The 20698-nt window shown below is 53.2% G+C and overlaps 1 protein-coding gene across 3 annotated transcripts in view; it reads left to right on the forward strand.

Moving 5' to 3' along the window:
- The first annotated feature begins 1620 nt into the window (after positions 1-1620).
- The window catches only part of CNTFR (ciliary neurotrophic factor receptor), a 41224-nt gene continuing 22146 nt past the window's right edge, over positions 1621-20698 (forward strand). Inside the window, exons 1-2 of one of the 3 annotated variants that reach the window (XM_003800270.1) lie at positions 1621-1679; positions 10258-10374. The gene's annotated coding sequence lies outside the window, so the exon portion shown is untranslated. Of the gene's footprint in view, positions 1680-2038; positions 2219-10257; positions 10375-20698 lie in introns of those variants that run through there. The other 2 variants (XM_003800268.1, XM_003800269.1) reach the window with 2 other exon arrangements.

A 20698-nucleotide genomic window follows, 5' to 3' on the forward strand; every position in this document is an offset into this window, starting at 1 on the left:
GGGGAAGGGCTCAAGGCAGCTGGGTTCCGCACCGGGAGGAGCCGCTGACAGACGCCCCGACAGAGTCCGACGTGCGTCTCGCCCCTTCCCTCATCCCCCTACACGCCGACGTGTCCGATTCCCTGACCCCTGACGTCCAGTGCAGAAGCGGTCCCGCACCCATGGACTGTGGCACTGGTGACCGCAGCCTCCGCGCCCTCGGGAGAAGAGAGGACGTCGACCAGAGGCGGAATTCTTGACTGCTTTCAATCTGGCAGAAAGAGGGCATCCAGAGGTCAAGTCAGTTCACGAATGACCTGCCAATCTTGACGTCCATTCGCTTGTCCTCAGCGGGGTGTGAGCTCAAGCCCATCAGCCCCTCGAGGAGACTGGCAGCGCCTTGAATACTGAGCCTCGCCCAGGCCTAGCTTCGGAGAAGGGAGAGAGCAATTCATGTCCCCCCACAGATCCGTCGCACCGCCTCCTTCCTTACTGGCCTCCACTATCTAATCTCTATCCACGACCCGGGGACCTGGAGGCTGTGGGGGCCGGACCAACCGGGTGTGGATGGGTGTACGCGGGGCCTCAGCTGGGTGCAGCTACTTGGTTGTGCGTCCTTAAGCCGAGCTTCATTCAGCTCTCGCTGACCCTTGTCAGTTATCCGGGGAGGGTTGGGGTGGGGGATTCTGCCGCCAAGGAAGTGAAAGTGAAAAGCTCCGGCTGGGGCCAGAAGGCTTTTCCTCTGCAGTGGGAATCCCTGAGGCATTTGTTGGGAAAGGGCCCGGGTACTCTAGGCAGCCTACTAAAGATGTGAGGAGACAGAGGGTATGTCCCTCCCCAGTCCTTGCCCTCAGCCCTAAGAGCAGTTCCCTGGAGGGGCAGGGCCCAAGGATTATGGGTTAAAGGTCACATGAAAAATTCAAGGAGTGCAGATGGGGTGGACTTCTCGGTTTCCACCTCTGGCATTCCCTCTCCATTGCGCTCTCGCGTGGTCTCATAAATTGGTCAGGTTGTCTAACCTTAATCTCCCACGTTGCCAGACCGGAGGCCTGGGGGCGAGTGAAGTGAGCACCGCGGCCTCTCGGAGGCCTAGGCTGCGCAAGCTCGCAGAGGTGTATACCCGGCGCAGGCAATGAGGGTACACCCTCCCTACCCTTGCATCCCAGTGGAGATCTCGCCTCAGGCTGTATGTTCTTGGGGGCTTGAGGAAGGCGAGGTTAGTGGTGATGGTGTCACCAGGGACATGCTTCCCGGGTCTTGGAAGTATAAATTCCCCCCATCCCCCGCGCAAGGGGTTTTTCTATATGTGACTGGGAGGGGGGTCGTTGCTGAGGGCAATAGGAATAGGAGAGGTGGAGCTGGCTGGCTTCTTCTGCCCAAAGTGGGGGTTGGGGGACTCTGGCTCGCGTTCCTCTAACGGCGATGCCGGAGGGAGGACCCCGAGAGTTGGCTCAGGGTGTGCCAGGGTGTCGGTGCGAGGCAGTCCGGGCCTGAACGTGCTGAGTGTGCGCAGGAGAGACCAAGACTGAGTAATAGAGTGTGAATGAGCGATCCCAAGGGGTAGGTGCGCGCCCAGCCGCCCTAGGGGAGCCGGCGGAGTGGGTATGGGTGTGTGTGCGCCCGCGCTTGTAAGACTTGCGGCCAGGGCTGTGCGTGAAATACCGGGGCCACAGCCGTCTGGAGGGCACGCCCGAGAAAGGGCGAACGTGAGGGGGCCACGCGTGCCAGTGCGAGCTAGTGCGCCAGCGGGGGAGGGGGCGCGTGCCAGCGCCTGGCGAATAGTAATGGGGGCTCACAGGCCTGCACCGGGCAAGCGTGCCCCCGAGAGCGGGCCGCGCATGCCAAGCGCGTGAGCGTGCCAAGGCGGGGGCGCGCGGGGGCCGTGGCGGGGAGGGGTCGTGGCGCGCGGCCGCGGAGGCGCGGGGAGACAAGGCGAGAGGGGGAGGGGAGCGAGGGCGCGCGCGGCCGAGCGGGCGCCCGCGGTCACATGGGCGAGGGAAGGAGGGAGGGAGCGCGCGAGGGAGGGAGGAGGATGGGGGGGTTAAAGCCGCCGAGCGCCGAGGAGCCGGTGCAGAGCGGGCGGCGGCGGCGGCAGCAGCGGAGGCGGCGGCTTCAGCCGGCGCGGCTAGGGGCTTGGCGGTGGGATCCCGCAGCGGTGTTAGTTCGGCGCTCTCAGCCTCGCTCCCTGCCGGGGGCGGTCGAAGGGCGCGGCTCGAAGTCCGGGTGGCCCGAGGGCGCGGTGAGTATCCCGCGCACTACCGCGCGCGGCCGGACCCTCGGGCGGACGGACGGAGCAGCGGCCCCCGTGCGCGTGGGAAGAGTGAGGGGACACGCGTGGGCCCAAGGCCTGGTGGGGGACAGGAAAGTTCACGAGAAACTTTGCCTGCAAACTCGGGGGTGGGAGTGCAGGAGAAGCGGCCCCCCACGTCCGGGCGCTCCGGGGGTTGGGCGTGGTGACGATGGTGGGGCTGGACGGTCGACTGGAGAGAGGTGTCCAGGGAGGTTCTACTTACTGTCCCTGTTCTCCCTACCTCTCAGCTGCACTCGCGGGGGTCTGGAAAAATTCCAGGGGTGCAGGGGGGAGTCGCAGTGTCCCCCCTCCCCCGCACCCAAAGGTCGCTCCTTTCTCTGGCGGAAATCTGGACTTCAGAGCGCCCGGGGTGTGAACGAACAGTTGTGCGTCTGCCAGTGCATGTACCCGTGTGAATCCGTCTGTGTGTCTGTCTGCGTGAGCCTGCCTGTGGTTTTCTCTTGAGTCCGCCTGGATATATCTCCATGTAGGGGGTCTGTTTCAGTATGTCTCTTTGTAAGTCCTCCTGGTTTGTGTGAGTCCGCCCATGGTGTATCCCCAAGTGTCTCTTTGTGAGTCTGCCCATGTGAGCCGGCCTGAGTGTCCCTGTGTTGCTCAGAGTAGTGTGTCTCCTCGTGCGTGGGGGCTGGGCCGTGGGGAGGTCATCAGACGGACAGTTCTCGCTTCTCTTCTCTCCCGAACCTTTCTCCCCCAGCGTCTAGCTCTCTCTTGCTTGCTGGCTCCTTTGGTCCCCTCCCCCCTTCAGTAGCTTCAGGCGGGCAGGACTATTTCACGCCTAGTTGAAAATTCAGGATTTTCCTTCTCTTTCGTCTAGTCTCTCTCTTTGAGAAATGTCTGTGTGTGTCTGTGTAGCTGGGAGCTTGTCTGCATGCCACTGTAGGAGTGTGTCTATAACACTAGTTGTTTTGCCTGAAATACTTGGTATATTTGTGTCTGTGTCATTGGGCTGTAAGCAGTGAGGTGGTGAGAGTCTGAAATACTGGGTGTGTTTGTGCATCTGTAGTTGCTGTATGTCCAGGGGGCCTGAAACACCAGGTATATTTTGATGTGTTTAACTCTTTGAGTGTTGTGCCATTGTATGTGTGGGAATGGGCTTGAACAGTTAGAATTCAGTGGTTCTCAACCTGTGAGTCCCGACCCACAGAAACTGTATTAAGCGTCCTGGCATTAGGAAGGTTAAGAACCAATAAGTTAGATGTTCTTAGGAATATAGGGCTAGCTAAGATTTTACTGCTGGAGAGGCCTTGTGTCTCAAACTATGGCCCCCTGGCTCCTCTGTCACAACCCACACAAATCCTCTCAGCTGGTTTCTGGGGCTCCTGGTCAAGACTGGTGAGATGGAGCTAAGGTTCATAGTCTGTCAGGGCTGGTACTCCAACTGGGATGCTGAGCCTTTATACAAAGACTAGGAGTTTAAATTTCACACTCAAGACTTTCTGAGGCTCTGGAATGCATGCTCAGATTCACACTTGGAAGTTAAACTCATTCTAGGGTCCTAGTTTATACTCATATGGGCTCACACTCAGAATTACACCAGTACAATGAGACTTACACTCAGATTCACACTTACATTCTGGAGCTCATATCCAAATACACACTTCAGTCCTGGGTTTACACTCAAACTCACACTGGAACTCTGTATTCATGCTTGGACTCACATTGGGACTATAGGCTTATCCTCAGGTTCACATTTCTGTCCTTTAGTTCATAGATATACACTGAGAGCTAAAACTCATCCTCAGAATCTTACTGGGGCTCTTGGGCTGTCACTTAGACTCATACCAAGACTCTGGAGACTACTTAGATTCATACTTACGGGGACTCAGAGTCACGCTAAGACTAGAGGCTCTTATGTAGACTCATGGGGAGCCTAGGGCTCACTTCAATTCATACTTGGACCTTTAGATTCATACTTAGATTCATGTGGGGATCTTGGGGTCAGACTTAACATGGGTAACCTAGGGCTCACACTTAGACTCATACCAGGATCTTACTGACTTGCTCAGACTCACATGAGATTCTGTGACTCATACTAAAGCTCTAGTAACCACTCAAGATTCTTGCTTCCATCCTGAGATCACTTCGAGACCCAGTGTTCACACTCAGATTTACACTATGATCCTGATGTTCATACTCACTTGGGGCTCACATTTGGACTTAAAAAGGAACCCCAGTACTCACCCTCATCCGTAGGAGTCACCTTCACTCATACTCAGAATGCCTATAATACCAGGGGCTCACACTTAGACTTGACACTGGAACGCTAATGGTTACACTGACTTGTATGAGAATCCTAGGACCCACAATTAGATTTACACGTCAGTTCCAGAGCTCACATTCATATTTATGGGGCTTATAATCAGACTCAACCTGGGAAGTGGGTTCATGCTCAAATCTATGCTTCCATCTTAGAGTTCACACTGACATTAGACCCAGAAACCTACATTAAATTCACCCTTCCATCCTGGAGCTCACATTCAAACCCACACAAAGATTGTGGTATTCACTGTCCCGGTGGAATTTAGGACTCAAATATGCCTATGCTGTCCTTTGGTTTGTGGTATTGAGGCAGTTGAGGTAAGGAACAGATTGCTACAAGACCTGTGTTTTTCAAAGTGGAGAGGGCAAAGGGTACACATTTGATCGTGTTTCTCACTTGGGCTGTGGGCTGATGAGGGGGTAGTGGGAAACACTGACCCAGTCAACTGTCTCTGCCTTTCCTTCCATAAGACTAGGCTTTCAGCAGGAAGGTCTGAATGGCTTATTGGTACAGGGGTGTCATGAACCCTTAGAATCCTCCATATGTCATGTACATACACATCCCTCTTAAATAGTTTTAGACACCCTTCTGTGACAGAGAAGGCCATGTGTGAAGAAATAAGACTCCTTGTTCTCCCAAGACCTCTTCCCCACTTATCCCAATCATCCTTAGGATAGGAGGGGTGTGAAGACTAACCTGCTGTAGGAGCAGACTTCTGGCTTTCATTACTGTTCCAGGATGTTGAATTTGTGATTCTGAGAGTTGGTAGCCCCTACTCTATGGTTGACAGTACAGCTGTAGGAGAAGACTGCAGCCCACCCTCACTTTTTCCCTTTCCTCTGGCTAGAGAGGGATAAGAGGCCATGTTATGTTGTATTTCACAATGCCTTCTGGAATGCCCTTTGCACCCTCATCTTGGCTGAAGGGTCCTCATTCCTGCAGGAGAATACCCAGGGTTTCCCTCTCTACTCTCCAGAAGCACAGTAACCCTGGGGGGCCTCGGTTGCAGCCAGCCCTGGAACTCTACCTGCCCTAGAGACACTATCCTGGACTTTATATGCCTTTCTGCAATGGAGACCACTGGGGCTGCCGGAGGTACACTATCCTTTTGCTCCCCCACCTCCCATGGGAGTCCACACAGGGACATAGCCCTGCAGTCTCCACCCCCAGGCTGAGATGGCTGGATTGTAACTATTCCTTGTCTCTGAAGGGGACACATGCTCTCCAGTCCCCCTATGGGGGTGGAGGGCTTGGAGGCAAGGCGCCCTGCTCTCTGCCCCCCCATGGCGAGTTGAAGTGTAAATGAATCGGAAACATATGGAGTGGATTTTCTTTGAAATGCAGATGGGTTGGGGGGACCATGTGTGCCTGGTTTGGGGGGTCCTGGAGAGCAAGGAGGCTGAGAAGAGAGAGCTGACCCCTCCTCCAGACCCACTGTGGGGCGAGTGTAGCAGGAGACCTCACTGTGTAAACTCCTGCTGTGGCCCTGGGTGACCATACCCACAAGGGCTCCCAGCTTCCTGGGAGGAAAGGCTGGGGAGGCCTGTGGTCCCTGGGGGCAGAGAGAACTGAGGTCATCAGCCCCTTTTACCTCTGCAAAGGGCAAAGATAGCCCCCAAAAGCACAGAGCTGTGCTGGGTTTGAGGTCACCAGCACCAGGAGCTCTAGGGGCCAAAGGGTAGAAGGAGGAGCTCAAGCAGATGTGAGGGGAAGAGCTAGATCCCACTAATGTGGGCATCCAGCTCCCAGAAGATGGGCTAAAGCTACAGAGGAGAGACTGATGGTAGTGTCTTGTGCTTAGTGCAAGGGCCCCATCAAGGTTTAGGAGTGGACTGGAGTCCTCAGTCCTGCAGGGAGACAGGTTTCTCCAGACCCTATCATACCTCCTATATTTTCCCTACACCACACTTAGCAAGGTTGCATACTAGTTGCCTGTGTGCTTATATGCCTGTGGGACCCAGGAATTGGGTCTGCCTTGCTCACCACTGCAGCCCTCCTGCCTCATCATAGACCTGGTACACAGTAGGAGGACAGTATTGAATGAGCACTACATCCTTTTCTCTCTCATCAGACTGGGTGCTTCTTGTATGCAGGAGCACATCTCTGGCTCCCCACAGTGCCTAGCAAGGGCATAAAAGGGTAAAATGCGCAATAAACATTGAGGGAAGAATTGTTGAGTGGACAGAACATTGAGAGAGGGTACCCTCTGATGTTTGTAGCTTGAGATCCAACAGTCACTGTTGTATTCTCCCTGTCTGGCTCAAAGGAACCCTGAGTGATTTTCAGGCTAGAGTACAGGAAGGACTTCCCCTCACTCAGGGAAGTTCAGAGGATAGGTTACTTCTTCCTTTGGAAAGGTCTGGACGAGGAACAGGGCAATAACCCTGATTCTGTGGCAGGGGCAAGGGTTACTCTGCCCTATCCTTTTCCCCCATGTGGTTGTGAGTGTGCCCTAAAGTCTGGGTTTCTTGGACTCTAGCCACAGGAGTGGACCTCATCTCTGAGCCTCCAAGCCTGGGCTCTGAGCCTGTGTAGCTATTGCAGCCACCACACATTCTCTGTATTGGTTATTAACATCTGAGAACACAGGTTTCAGATCCTAAAAATACTCTTGTCCGGTGAGAGCCCAGGAGTTGTCTGTGTGGGCTGGTGTCAGATAGAGATGGAGAGACAGGAGAGACATACCCTTACTCAGTGCCAGGAAAGACTGGGAGTGTGTATGGGTATGGGGAAACTGAGGCAGTATACATAGGAGATGCACAGAAGACAAAACCTTTGTTTCATATGGAGCAAAGATTTATAAAATTACTTGTGCCTTTTAGTCAAATTATGGCAACATTTAGAGTAATCTATTATCCTACACTGCAGATAATTTCCTTCTTAGAGAGTCTGGAGATAGATCTGATATCACCCATAAAAATCAAGGAGTCAGTAGGAACCATTTCAAGTCCAGCTTCAGGATATTCCAAAATAAGAGTGTGGCAAACAATACAAAAATCTTCCCCAAGTATCCTTTTCTAAGCCACTGACCCCATCCCTTCCTCCTGAGAACCCTTCCTTGCAGCCAGAATCCCAATGAGGTTCTTCAGACTCCCTTTTATAACCCCCTAACTTGCTTCTAACTCCCAGCCCTTTGTGTAGCCACTCTCCTCAGGAGAAGGGAGCTGCGTGGTGGTCCCAAAAAGGCAAGAAGAGCCCAGAGTCAGAGGGCAGATGCCATGTGACCTTGGCCCATGAGCTGACCTTTCTGGGCCCCTCCGTGAAATCGCGGGATTGGGGGGCTGGGCCCTGGCCCAAGCCTGAAGAAAAGGCAGTTTTGGAACTGATCCAGGCCCCTGACGTCAATGACTCTCCAAATAATGGAATCAATATTGGGGGGGGGGCAAGCGTGAACCAGGCCCCAGCGATTAGAAACAGATCAGCACAAACCCGCAGCTGATTCTGATAGAGCTGCCTTGGAGGACTTGGGTGGGAGGCCTGGAAGGAGGTGGACCTGGATGGGGGGTGCTCAGGAATGGGGAGGTGGAGCCACCAAGTGTCCAAAGTGTGAGGGTACACAAGTGGGCAAAGACACAGGCTACCTGGGGTGATGGGGTGAGGGCTCCTGTTCTGGTCTTTTCTTCCTTTGAGTGTATGGGAATCCAAGGTAGATGAAGGATGGATGGAGACTTCTTTCAGCCAGTGGGGAAGGGGAGCTCATCTCTCTCCCTTCCAGAAGTAGGCCCCAAAGCCATATTAGGGGTCACAGATGAGACCTAAGTGATATGATCTTTTGCTTGGAGGCAATGGGCATTAATCCAAGATAGAGAGATGAGAGTCTGGCCTCCTCCATCAGCTCCAGTTCCCTTATCCTCTTAATAGGTGAGCATGGAGGAGGCCGTGGGGTCCATGGAGGGCTGGCCTGGCAGCAGCTGACAAAAAACAGGAAGAAGGACTAGGGGACTGGCTGTAATTATGGGGCATTTATTATTAATCAGATGAAATTGCTAGAAGCAGCTGGTGTAATGTGCGTAGCAATACAGAGTCTGCATGCTTCCCCGCAACACGTACACATGCCACACATAGCCTGAGCCTTGCTTGCTTTCACAATTTTTTTCTCATGAAGGTTGGTTGGATCTATGTGTGTTTCTGTGTCTGAGCATATTAGAGTATATCTGTATGCATTTTATCATGTCAGCATGTACCGTCCTTTACCTCTATTGTCTCCTTTTCTGACTATCTCTGTCATTCTTTGCCCTGATGTATATTTATCTTCCTCTTTATCTCCCTCTCTTTGGGCCTATGTCTTGGTATGTCTGTATCTGTCACCATCAGTCAGCCTGTCTCTAACACATTGTTTGCGTTTGGGCATTCTCTCTCTGGTTGTTGATGTCTCTGTATCTCTGGACAGCATTGGATGGTAAGGAGTCCTTTTCTCATGGTATGTGTTTAAGCACCTAATCACACCTTTGGTAGATATGTTTGGAACCTGTGTTTTTTAGAGCAGGGGTAAGGGAAGCAGTTGGGCCCTGAGGATTTCCTGGGGTCTTGTAGAAGGGGAGAGATCTGTTGAGTGGCTTCAGTCCATAGAAGCAACATCAGCTCCCTTACTAACTACCAGTTGTGTGACTTTGGACAAGCTTCTTTTGCTATCTGAGCCTCAGTTTTCTCATCTGTAAAATGGAAACAGGATTACCATTGTATTTTTTTAATCTATCTATCTATCTTTATTTATTTATTTATTTTGAGACAAGAGTTTCACTTTGTTACCCCCGGTAGAGTGCTATGGCATCATAGGTCACAGCAACCTCAGACTCTTGGGCTCAAGTGATTCTCTTGCCTCAGTCTCCCAAGTAGCTGGGACTACAGGCACCTGCCACAACCTCTGGCTATTTTTAGAGACAGGGTCTCGCTCTAGTTCAGGCTGGTTTCGAACTAGTGAGCTCAAGCAAGTACCTGCCTTGCCCTCCTAGTGCTGGGATTACAGGTGTGAGCCACTGCACCCAGCCTAACTGAAGGTTATTTCGATGATTCAGTACACAAATGTAAGTTTAAGTACTTATCACAATGTGTAGCTAATCAAGTGTTAGCTGCTATTATAAATATTGTTATTATTATTGGGAAAGTCACTGCAGGTGGGTGAGTCATCTCTCTAGACAAATAGGTATAGCAGAAAGGCTTTGGAGCTAGGTGTGAGCTCAAATTTAGGCTCTGGAACTGTGTGGTCTTGGGCAAGACCTCCTTGAATCTGTTTCCTTAGCTGTCAGATGGGAAAAATGATAGACCCTACTTCATGGAGAAGTTATGAGAATTAAATGAGTTTATATAAAGTTCCAGTGATAAGGAAGATGTTATGATGTTGGGTGTGTATGCCATGCCTGTGACCTGTGACTCTGAATTTGTTTGTGAGGTATGTGATATGGAGATGCCTGTGTCTATGAATTGGTTGTGTGGGAATTCTGGATTGTCTATGGGTATATATCTGTGTGTAGTATCACGTCACTGTTTTCTAGCCTTCCTTTGTTCCTGTGGTTCGGAACCTGAACCAAGCAAAGGGCACTGGAAGAAATCTGTACTACTCCCAACTTTTCTTCTTCCAGACATTTATCTGCTGCTTGCCTCAGTCTCCCTTTCTCACAGTGAGATTGTGAGTATAGAATGAGCTCTGAGTTGGACTAAAGCCTGTGGTTTCTCTATGATCTCTTATTTATACCCTTTGCCTTTCTAGAATCCAGCCTTGTCACATCATCTCATCCCCTTGGTTTTGGAAGTCCTAGGAAGAGTTTAATTTGGAGGAGGAGGAGGAGGACATTGATGTGTTTGGTGTACAGCCAGTAGTGAAGAGGTAGGTTCTGAGGGCCCAGGTGGGGCAGGTCTAGCTCAGGGCATCTAGCAGGTGCACTGGGTCTGTAGATCTGAGGGAATGAGTGAATCAGGACCTGAAATCCTTTCTTCCTCCTGAGGTTTTGGGTTCAGAATGGCTGGTCTTTTGTGCCCCCATTATAGGTCCAGGGAAGGGAAGAGACTAATCCAGGGTCATACAGTCAGGTTAAAACCAGGTCAGGAAACTGGGTTCTACCCTCAGGGGACTGAATCTCAGATGTTTCTATTTCAGTGTCCTCAGTTTTCCTCTCTGCCCCCGAAACATCTCTTTGCCTTAATTGGGGTAATAGCTAGGCTTGCAGGAGATGGGATAGGGGGTCAGAAAGTCCAGAATCTTCTGGGGCCAACTGTGGGGCCTGACTCTCTTTGCCTCTCATTCAAGCAAGGCCAGGCCCCTGGATTGGCAGCCCGGGGGTGGGGGCATCCAACAAATCGAGGCACTGGAGCGGAACGGAAAGGCCTATTGTCCAAAACCCGCCAGAGGCCCACAAAGGCTGGCCAAGCTTTTCATCTCAGCTCTCAAACAGACTGGCCATTTTCCTGGCTTGGGGAGGGGGCACTAACACTTCAGAACTAGGACTGGGGTGTTGTTGATGGTGGAGTAGAGAACCCCAGGCTGACACATAAAAGGAGTTTAAGATGAAGCTAGGGCCCAGGATAAATGGAAGGGAGGCCTAACATGGCCATAGAGAGTTAAGCTTTTCACCTCACTGTTTCCAGAGGACCCAAGAATATATGGGTAGGTATCTTATCAAAGTTCAGAGTAGGATGAGGCTGGGAAGTGGATTTACAGAATGATAGGTAATATTTATGGGGGCATACTGGGAAAGATCTGATGGCTTATTGGGAAAGTGGGTGACTGAGCTTTGAGGCATATAATCCTCCCCCCCAAATTGGGAACATCTTGGGGACAGGACCTGGAGAAGAGAGGGATACTGATCCTGGGAAAGAAAAGGCCTTCTGCAGCAGGAGGGACTGAGGCCAGATAGCAGGAAGGACTTCCTGCCAGTGAACAGTAGCTCAGATGCCCTGACCGTATTCCTGGCGATTTCAGAGGATCACTGAGAGCAGGGGAGCTGGAGAACACCCCAGGGGCTTAGGCTGAGACAGCTTCTGTGGGGGCTAAGGAGGAGGCTAGGGAGGGAGGAGTTGGCAGTTCTGTCCACCCTCCCCCAACAGCACCTCAGCACCACTTCAAAAACAGCTTTTTAATTTAACAAAGTGGATGAAAAACTGTTTTTGGAAATAAAAGGTATTTGCTATCTCCCAGGCTAGCGCTCAGCCCATTGCAGGGAGCCTGTCTCTGGTGTTTTCCCCAGTGCTGGTGGCTCCTTTCCTCTCCATCTTTTTGTTTGTTTGTTTCTGCTCCTGGCCCCCCAGCTTTCCTTTGGCCTCTCATCACCCTCTCTCTCTCCATCTTGGCCTCTGAGGCAGTCTCACCCTCAGTGTGTTATCTCAGTGATGTCTCTATATTTCATTCTGTCTCTCCTCTCCGGGTCTCTCTCTTCTGAAGCTCATCTCTCTCTCCTGATTCGTCTCTGTCTCCTAGCCTGTCTCAATCTCTGTCTCCCTCCACCCCCCCTCCTTCTCCCCCAACCCCAGCTCTAAATGGGTCTATTTAAAACGCTCAGCGCTGCCAAGTCAGAAAAGCGTCTCCTGATAAAGCGCATTAGGCGGAGGGAGGGAGGAGGAGGGAGGGGGGAGCGGCGGGCGGATGGATTGATCCAAGCCCGTAACCCCATTAATCAGGCAGTGTGGATCCCCCTCCCTCCCCCAGCTTCAGCCCCTTCTGAGCTAAAAGCCCCTTAAATATTTATCACCCCTCCCCCATGGGGCTAAGGGAGGGGTGTGTGGCCCTTGGTGTGAGCATCCCCCGCTGCCTTGTGCCCCTACCCCGTGTGCTTGTGCACGTGCTCATATGTACATGCACGGGTATACATACCTGACAAGCCCAGGGCCCAGCTGTTGACTTGCCCCTCACCCTCAGAGCAGCCTGGTCTCTTGTGCAGTCTCTGGGGACTCTAGGAGTTTGGCCACGTTCTTGTCCTCCTGAAGGGGTAGGGGGGGTATGCAGAATGGGGAGAGCCTAGGGGGTCAGTTGGAGGTCCTCATCTCCTCCAAACACAGAAATTAACTAGAGTACTGGGTGGCATTGCAGTATCGTTCCCAGAGGGCAGGGCTATGAACCTGAGGTTCAATTTCCAGATTCTTCCAAATTCCTGGTGCAGGAAATAACTTGGAGAATAACGTCGCGGGTGGGGGGCGCCTTGCTCCTAAAGTGTATGAAGGTAACTTGGAAGGATGGCTGAAGTTCCCCTTTTATCACCTCAGAATGCAGGAATATGATCTGGGTGTGGGTTGGGGGCTGCCATACCCTAAAAATGTGGGAGGATAAGCTGGGCCTGGATGGGGGCATCCTCATCATCTTCAGAGAGTGGGGAGGTGGCCCAGAGCTGGGACTGGGTCCCACATCTCACTGCTTGCTTATACCCCCAAGCAGCAGGGGTCAGCCATGAGATGGGCGTTGGTACACCCAAGTTGGCCTGTGGCAACTTCGCCTTGGGCGGGAGGGATAGGAGGCCCAGGTTGCCCCTGAATGTGAGGAGGGGCCCGACCCAGAGCCTGGAGGGTCCCCACTCCCTCCCTTCCCCCAGCATCAAGTGCCACATCTCCTCCTGACTCAGACAATTAGATTCAAAGGATGACCTCACTGCATGCCGTCCCTCACTCGCTCCCTCCGCTAGCTCGCTCGCTTGTTCGCTCGCTGCGCGCTCCTTCCTCCCCTCCTCCCGGCCGCTCCGCTCGCTGCGTCGCTCTCTCGCGGCTGGGCCCGCGTCGTTCACAGCCCTGCCCTTCGCCCGCCCGCCGGGACTGTGTGTGGGGGTGGGGGGCGTGGGCGCTGCTCCTGCCTCCCGGGGTAGCGCTGGTGGCCGGGGTTCCAGCCCCGAGCCCGGGGGACCAATGCTTGCTGGCGACCGGGCAGACCCACGGAGCGCCAGAGGCACCGACGGGGCGCCTGTGTGGGGACCCAGGTCAGCGGCTGCAGGGCTGAAGGACTTGTCACCCCTGCTGCCGCCGAGACGCCCCCACCCGCGCCCGCCAGCCAGCCCGCCAGCCCGCCTCGGCGCTTCCCGCTCCTTTCTCGGCCCCCGCCCCCCACGGCTGCTCGGCGCACTCCCCCTGCCAAGCTGTCTCTCTTCTCTTCTCTTTCTCTCCCTCCAGCCCCCCTGCCTCTGCAGTCGGTGGGAGGGACTGGGACTTCCTGAGGTCCCAGGGATGGGGCCGGGGCCCATTGGCTGCAATCGGACCAGGCCTCTGAGAGGGGAGGGGGCTCTGGCTGTGTCCATCAACCTGGGGGAGGGGTCCATCGCCTGGGTAGGAGGGTGCTACAGAGAGAGGGGCCCAGGGTGTGGGGGTGACATCTAGACAGAGGAGATGAGCTCCTGATATCTTTCTTTTCTCACATCCTGTGGGCCTCTTGCCTGGTTTCATTTGATCCCCAAAGCCTGGCTTCGTTTGTCCACACCTCTTAGCTAACTTTAGTCCCCACTACCTGGTTTCATTTGGCCCAGTACAGCCTACCTTCTTTTGGGTCTTATCACCTGGTTTCCTTACATCTTGCTGCCTGGGGTTTTTTGTCTCCACTGCCTACTTTCCATAAGCCCCTGTCACCTGGCTTTATGCGGGTCCCTGCCTGGTTTCCTTAGGTCCTGCTGCCTGATGATGCCATATCTTACTACACCTGAAGTAGCAAGAATGTTGACAGCATTGCCCATGGTTCCTGGGTTGGGGCCTGGCCAACACAGCCTGGATTCCATCCTGCCTGGACAGCGACTTTAGCAACTCAGCTTCTTCTCCTGTGATAGAGGGCTGGGCTACAGGGTCTAAGGACACTTAGGACTCTTCTTCTCAGTGGTTAGTTAGGGGACACTAACTGCTGCTCTGCTCTGACTGCTGCCTTCCTGCTGCAGGGGATCTACCTTCTCTATAAGGCAGGAGGGTTGGGAGGCTGAGGTCAATGTCCCATCTCCTTGCTCTCTCCTGCCCATTCCTCAGCTAGGCCTGACATCTGGGTGCCCTGTAGACAGTTATGGGGACAGAGAGGTTTTGAAGAGGCCTAAGATCACATAGCAAATAGGCTAGAATGAGAGCTGCTACCTGTCTTCATCCTGGAGAAGAGGGGGTGAGGAGGGGAGGCAGTAAGGGCCTGAGGAGTTACTGGGGGTCTTCTGGCTCATGTTGCTACCAGTGCCACCATGTCTCTCACCTAGGAGCTTTCTCACCTCTCCTGTCTTATATAGATCTCCCTGGTGTGGTGGCTCATACCTGAATTCCTAGTACTCCAGGAGGCTGAGGCAGGTTCTGGCTCTGTCAGAAAGACCATCTTAAGTTTTTTTGTCACAAAACTGGTGGATCCCTTGAGCTCAAAAGTTTGAGACCAGCCTGAGCAAAAGTGAGATGCTACTCTACTAAAAACAGAAAAACTAGCCAGGCATTGTGGTGGGCACCTGTAGTCCCAGCTACTTGGGAAGCTGAGGTAGGAGGATCGCTTGAGCCCAGGATTCTGAGGTTGCTGTGAGCTAGGCTGACACCATAGCACTCACCCTAGGTGTCATAGTGAGACTATCTCAGAAAAAAAACAATGCAGGGGAAGAAGCTGTCTTGTCTATTTTCTCACTTTTTTTTGGAGACAGGGTCTCACTTTGTTGCCTTTGGTAGAGTGTTGTGGCATCATAGCTCATAGCAATCTCAAACTCTTGGGCTCAAGCGATTCTCTTGCCTCAGCCTCCCAAGTAGCTGGGAATATAGGCACCTCCACAATGCCCAGCTATTATTTTAGAGACGGGGGTCTTGCACTTGGCTCAGGTTGGTCTTGAATCTGTGAGCTCAGGCAATCCATCTGCCTCAGCTGCTCAGAGTGCTAGGATTACAGGCGTGAGCCACCATGCCCCCAGACTGTTTTCTCACTTTTTATAGACAAAGTTTCTCCTTTCCTTTTCTTTCTTGCTTTCTGCAACCCTGGGCTTTATCTCTCCCATTCAGTACAGCTAGGCAATTTGAGGTCCCAGCATGGTATGACTGTCTAAATGTATATCTGGGTATCTACCATTGCTGGGTGTGGGGTATGAGAGGCTGAGGGTGACTGGGGACTCTCTGACTTTCTGGAGGTGTACAATGGAGTCTGTGTGGAAGGCTGGCTGTTCTGAGTGTGTGATGATATCCATATGTGAGACCTTGTCTGTTTGTGTGAGGGAGCTGTGTGTGTATGTGTGTGACTGTAACTGCAGTGTGTATGTGCACATACACCAGCATGCACAAGTCTGTGGCAGTGGGTGTCCACGTGGGAGGCCGTGATGTGTGGCCATGATGGTAGACCCTGAATGCCAGTGTCTACAAGAGGCCGCCTTGGTGTGTCTGTAAAGCTCCAGAGGCTATGTGTCTGAGGAGGTGGGGGGTTGTGGGAGCTCTGCTGGGTGGTAGCAAGAGCCCAAGTATGTGCTACATCTTGGGGTAAAGTGAGCATTGGGTGTTGTGTGACCCCGAGTGGCTGGTGTGTGTGAGCATGTGTGCGCTCATACTCAGGCCTGTGTTTACCCATCAGGAACAGATTGCTCGGGCTTCCCACTGTGAACAAGGGAGGAGGGAGAAGGAAGGATGGCTTGCTCTTGCCCAGCAGACCAGAAGGTTCCTCAGAAGTAGCATGCACAGTGTGCATGCATGTGAAAAGGGCACAGAGAATAGAATACACAAGACAGTTGAAGCTTCTGCCACGCTCCCCCCCCCAAACTCTGGCTCTGTCAGAAAGACCATCTTCATTTTTTTTGTCACAAGCCAGAGCTTCAAATGAATTGCTGTCACCCTCATGGGTGTGTATGTATACAATCTCGCATCATGGGCCTCTGTGTGTGTATTTAAGGATGTATCTGCAACAAAGTAGTGGTGAGGCCCTGTGGAGTGTGGTAGGAGATGTTGAAGCAAACAGGTCTTTTTTTTTTTTTTTTTGAGACGGAGCCTCAAGCTATCCCCCTGGGTAGAGTGCCATGGCATCACGCTCACAGCAACCTCCAACTCCTGGGCTCAAGCGAGTCTCCTGCCTCAGCCTCCCAAGTAGCTGGGACCACAGGCGCCCACCACAACGCCCGGCCATTTTTTGGTTGCAGCCGTCATTGTTGTTTGGCAGGCCCAGGCTGGGGATTCGAACCCGCCACCTTAGGTGTATGTGGCTGGCGCCTTAGCCGCTTGAGCCACAGGTGCCGAGTCGCAAACAGGTCTTTGTTCCAGCCCTTAGTCTGGAAAACCATTCTGTCCATCCTTCTGTCTCCACAGAGGCCCTGTCTTCCAGCCTCCTTCCTGCCCCCCTCTTCTGCTGTGGGCGTTCCCTGCGTTACCCCCAAGCTAAGGGAAGTCTCCTTTAGCCCTAATGCCCTGCCCATCCCCCACTTTTCATGGAGTCCTTCCAGCTGTCTAACCTGCTGGAGCAGTCTATCTCTCCAAGAAAAGCAGAACCCCACTCCTCATAGACTTAACCTGACTGATGTGTGGCCCTTTCCAGGGTGGAGTGGTCCTCCTGATTCTTCTGGAAGCCAGGAGATACTAGACTAGACTTGGGTATTGGACACGTATGCCTCAGGTTCTGTGAAGCTGTCCAGAGTTCAAAGACAGAACTTATCTTCCCCTTCCTGCTCCCCATTAGAAGGCAGGGGAATGGACCAGATGATTTTTGAGGGCAAAAGCTCAGTCCTACCACATCTGGAGGGCTGCTTAAGCACAGGCTTGCATGCATGTGCATATATAAGCCTATGCACAGGTTACCAGATAGCATGCAGGGTCCTGAGTGGAGCTCCACATGTGGGCATAAACTGGTGGGACAGATTCCTATCTCTCCAGGACATCTCCCCAGCTGCCCAGCCAGGCCCATCATGAGAAGGCTGCAGACTCCCCTGACAACACGCCTGCACACATGTGCAGCAGGGCATGCACATACTGATCTCAGGGTCTCCATGGTGCAAGAGGCTGGGAGTGGGGGGTTTGAGCACTCAGAAGTCTAGGCCACTGCCAAAATCCATTGGAATCTTGTCCCCCCCAGGCCCCTATCTCCGGCTGTGGAGGTCACAACAGCAGGTGTGGATACCCACCCCCCCAACTCACTCAATCGGCTGCCTCCTTTTCCACAACCTCAGCCAACTGCTAGAGGTGGGGGCCTGCTCCCTCCTGGTCCCCTCCTCCCCCATTGGTGCTGAACTGAACTTGTCCCCTCTTATGGAGGAGGAGGTGGGAGCCTATGCATAGGTGAGGTCCTTTTCCCTGAGCACAAAGGCTAGTCCCTGGATTGGGTGGGAACATGGTAGCCCCGAAAGAGACAAGTCTTGAATCCTAAGCCCAGGCGTAGCTTCTAGATCCTATGCCACTTTGGGTGGGGGTACTGAGAGCTTAGTGGAGAGGCAGGTCTGAATTCCAAGAGGAGGGAAAATAGAACCAGAGATGAGAGACTCAGAGAGACACACCATAGGGGCAGGAGCCTGCCCGCCCATGGCCAGCCGGCCCCTGACCTGGGCCCGCCCCCTCCCTGGTGGGGGGCCTGCTGGGCCAGCTGCCAGGGGCCAGGCCTCCTTCCTTAGCCTGGTCCCCCCAGCCCCCAGCCTCTGGACTGCTCAGGCCTCTGCCCCCGCCCCCACCGCCCACGCTGTCCAGGCTGCCTAGGTCTGGTGGGATCTGGGGGCCTCCGGGCCTCAGCCCCTCCTCCTCCTCCTCCTGGAGCTTCCCGCCCGCCCTGTCTCTCCCAGGCTCCCCTTCTGCTGGTGTTGTTCTTCCCTGCCCACCATGTCCTTATCCCTGTCCCTGCTCTGTCTCATTTTCTTTCCCATCTTCAAGTATATGTGTCTCTCTTCCTTGCTTCAACCTAAATCCTGCACAGGTCTGAGGCTTCTAGAGTTCCCCAGGCATTTGAATCAGTTAGTCCATACTGTGTCCTCTGTTCTTGACCTCATTTCTGGAGATGGACCCTCTAGGGCTTCTGTGTGGAGAGGTGAAAGAGGTGTGGCTCCAGGACAAAGGTGCCTTTCCCCCCTACACTGTGGGATTCAGGGGCTATGGGGATTAGTGGGGCAAGCAAGTAGAAGCTGTGGGGAGTCACCTTTGCCCTGCATTGGACCAGATACCCTCCATCAGATGAATGTTCTGACCCCACCTGATCCCTGGAAATGGGAAGAGGGGAGTCCAGCCAGTGATCTGCTTTGGATCTCAGTTCCTACCTTGGAGATGGAATGGTAACCTTGTTTTCAGGTCACTTGCTTTCAGGCCTCCCTGCTTATTCATTATCCAAACCAGACTAAGCCTACCTAGCCTTTAGCATACCCACGCCAATCCACACTTTGAAGTTCAGAACACACCATTTCAGACCAGCATTCATACACAATGTGACACTCAGTCAGTGGTGCTAACCCCCCACCCCCACCTGACTGGCAGGGATTCCCTAGGTTGTTTGGGATAGATAGGGGCTTTCTAAAACTTAGACCTTCCTCTCCCAGCTTTTTCCCTTAGCTGGGCAGGGGGTGAGGGTACAGGCACAGGGCAACTATGATATTACTAGGGCAGGCAAGAGGGTTCTTGGGTCCTGGAGCCTAAACCAGACTCCAAAACTGGGTAATCAAGGTTCCTGACCTGAAGCTTGCTACATTGTCTGTCAGTGTTACTCAGGGTGACTGTTAACCTCCAAAGGTGCCAGTATTACTGTGGTCACATGTTGTTCTGTGCAACTGTTACTGAGTCTATCTACATCCCTGTGTCACTGTTTATGTCACCATCAGTATTCCTTTGTGTGACAGTGTCATTGTATCTTTGATTCTGAGGTTACTGTCACTGTGACTTGGTCAGTGTCAATAGGTATCATTGTCCTATTTGTTGGTGTCACTGTATGTGACTGTCATTCACTACATTATTATCATTGTGGTAATGTCAACATCCCTGTGTGTTGTCAACAGTGCAACTATGTCATTTTCACTGGGTATTGTGATCAGCGTACAATGGTGTCTTTATGTCACAGTGGGACAGTGGCACTAAGTTGGGGCCTCAGAATTTGACTGTTAATGTGTCATGTGTGTATGTATGTGTAACCATGACTAGGGTACTAAAAGAACTGCTAGGACCCTTCTGCTGAGGGGGGTTCAGGGGATGCTGGGCACTGGGCTCTTTTCTTGTTAATGAACAACCCCTTTGCTCCTTCCTCATGTTGAAGCTGACCTCTTTCAGGGGCCTTCAGGGAGCATGTTCCAGTGTGGAGCGCCATTGAGACCCTGCCAGGGTCTCTGTTATTCTCTCTGGATTTTTCTTCCAGATCTATCCCAGAACCATAGGGTGTGGACTTGGAAAATTCCTGGGAAATATGCTCTTTGCCCTGGGATGGGTGGCCTGAGATGAGCCAGAGCAGGGTAGAGGTGTGGCCTAGATGCCTCTGGTCTCAGCCTCCCCATCTGGGGAGTGGGCCCAGCTGGGACTCTGAGGAAAGGGAGAAGTGAAATTGGTTTGGGCCTTTTTGGATTTGTAGGGGCAGGGCAGTAGCAGTGATGGGGTTTTAGTCTACCCTTATTCCCTGAGGACTAGGCCCTAGTGAGAATCCCCCAGCCTGAGGAACACCGTGCTCCTGGCTCAGATGGCACACCACCATCCCATCCTCCTTCATGCTAGAGGACCTGGTTGGCTCCTAGATATGCTCTAGGATGGGCACAGACATCCATAAAAGCCTTGTCAGGGTCTCTGTTATCCTCTTTGGATCTGTCTCTCCCTCTGCTCTGCCCTTGAGTCTCTGCCCACCTCCCCTGTGCCCCATCTTTCTCCCTATATCTCTTCTGTTTTTCCCTATCGCTGTCTCTCCTTGTTCATCTGGGTGTCCTCTCAGGGCTTTTTCTCTCTCCCTGTCTCTTGTTTCCCCTCCCTGGATCTGTTCCTCTTCTGGGCGCCCCCAACCCTGTAGTGTCGGTCTTGGTACCCCACCCCCACTCTCTGCAGCACTCTCAGCAGCGCCCGTCTCTCGTGGCTGCAGCCCCGTTGGCCCAGGGCCCGGCCCTTACAGTAACTCATCGGGCTGATGGAGGCGACTTTGATGAAGAAGCCACCCCTCCCCCCGTGGGGGCCTGCGTCTGTGTATGTGTGTGTGCACACCATGCGTGTGTGTATGCATGCACATGTGCATGTGTGTGCCTCCCCATACATGCCTATGTGTGTGTGGGGATGGGCTTGTGTGGACTAGGAAGGAGCTGGGGGCAGAGGCCACCCCACTCCTCTTCTTT

Source organism: Otolemur garnettii, unplaced genomic scaffold (assembly GCF_000181295.1).
Source record: "Otolemur garnettii isolate 467f Iridium unplaced genomic scaffold, OtoGar3 scaffold00172, whole genome shotgun sequence".
Taxonomy (NCBI): domain Eukaryota; kingdom Metazoa; phylum Chordata; class Mammalia; order Primates; family Galagidae; genus Otolemur; species Otolemur garnettii.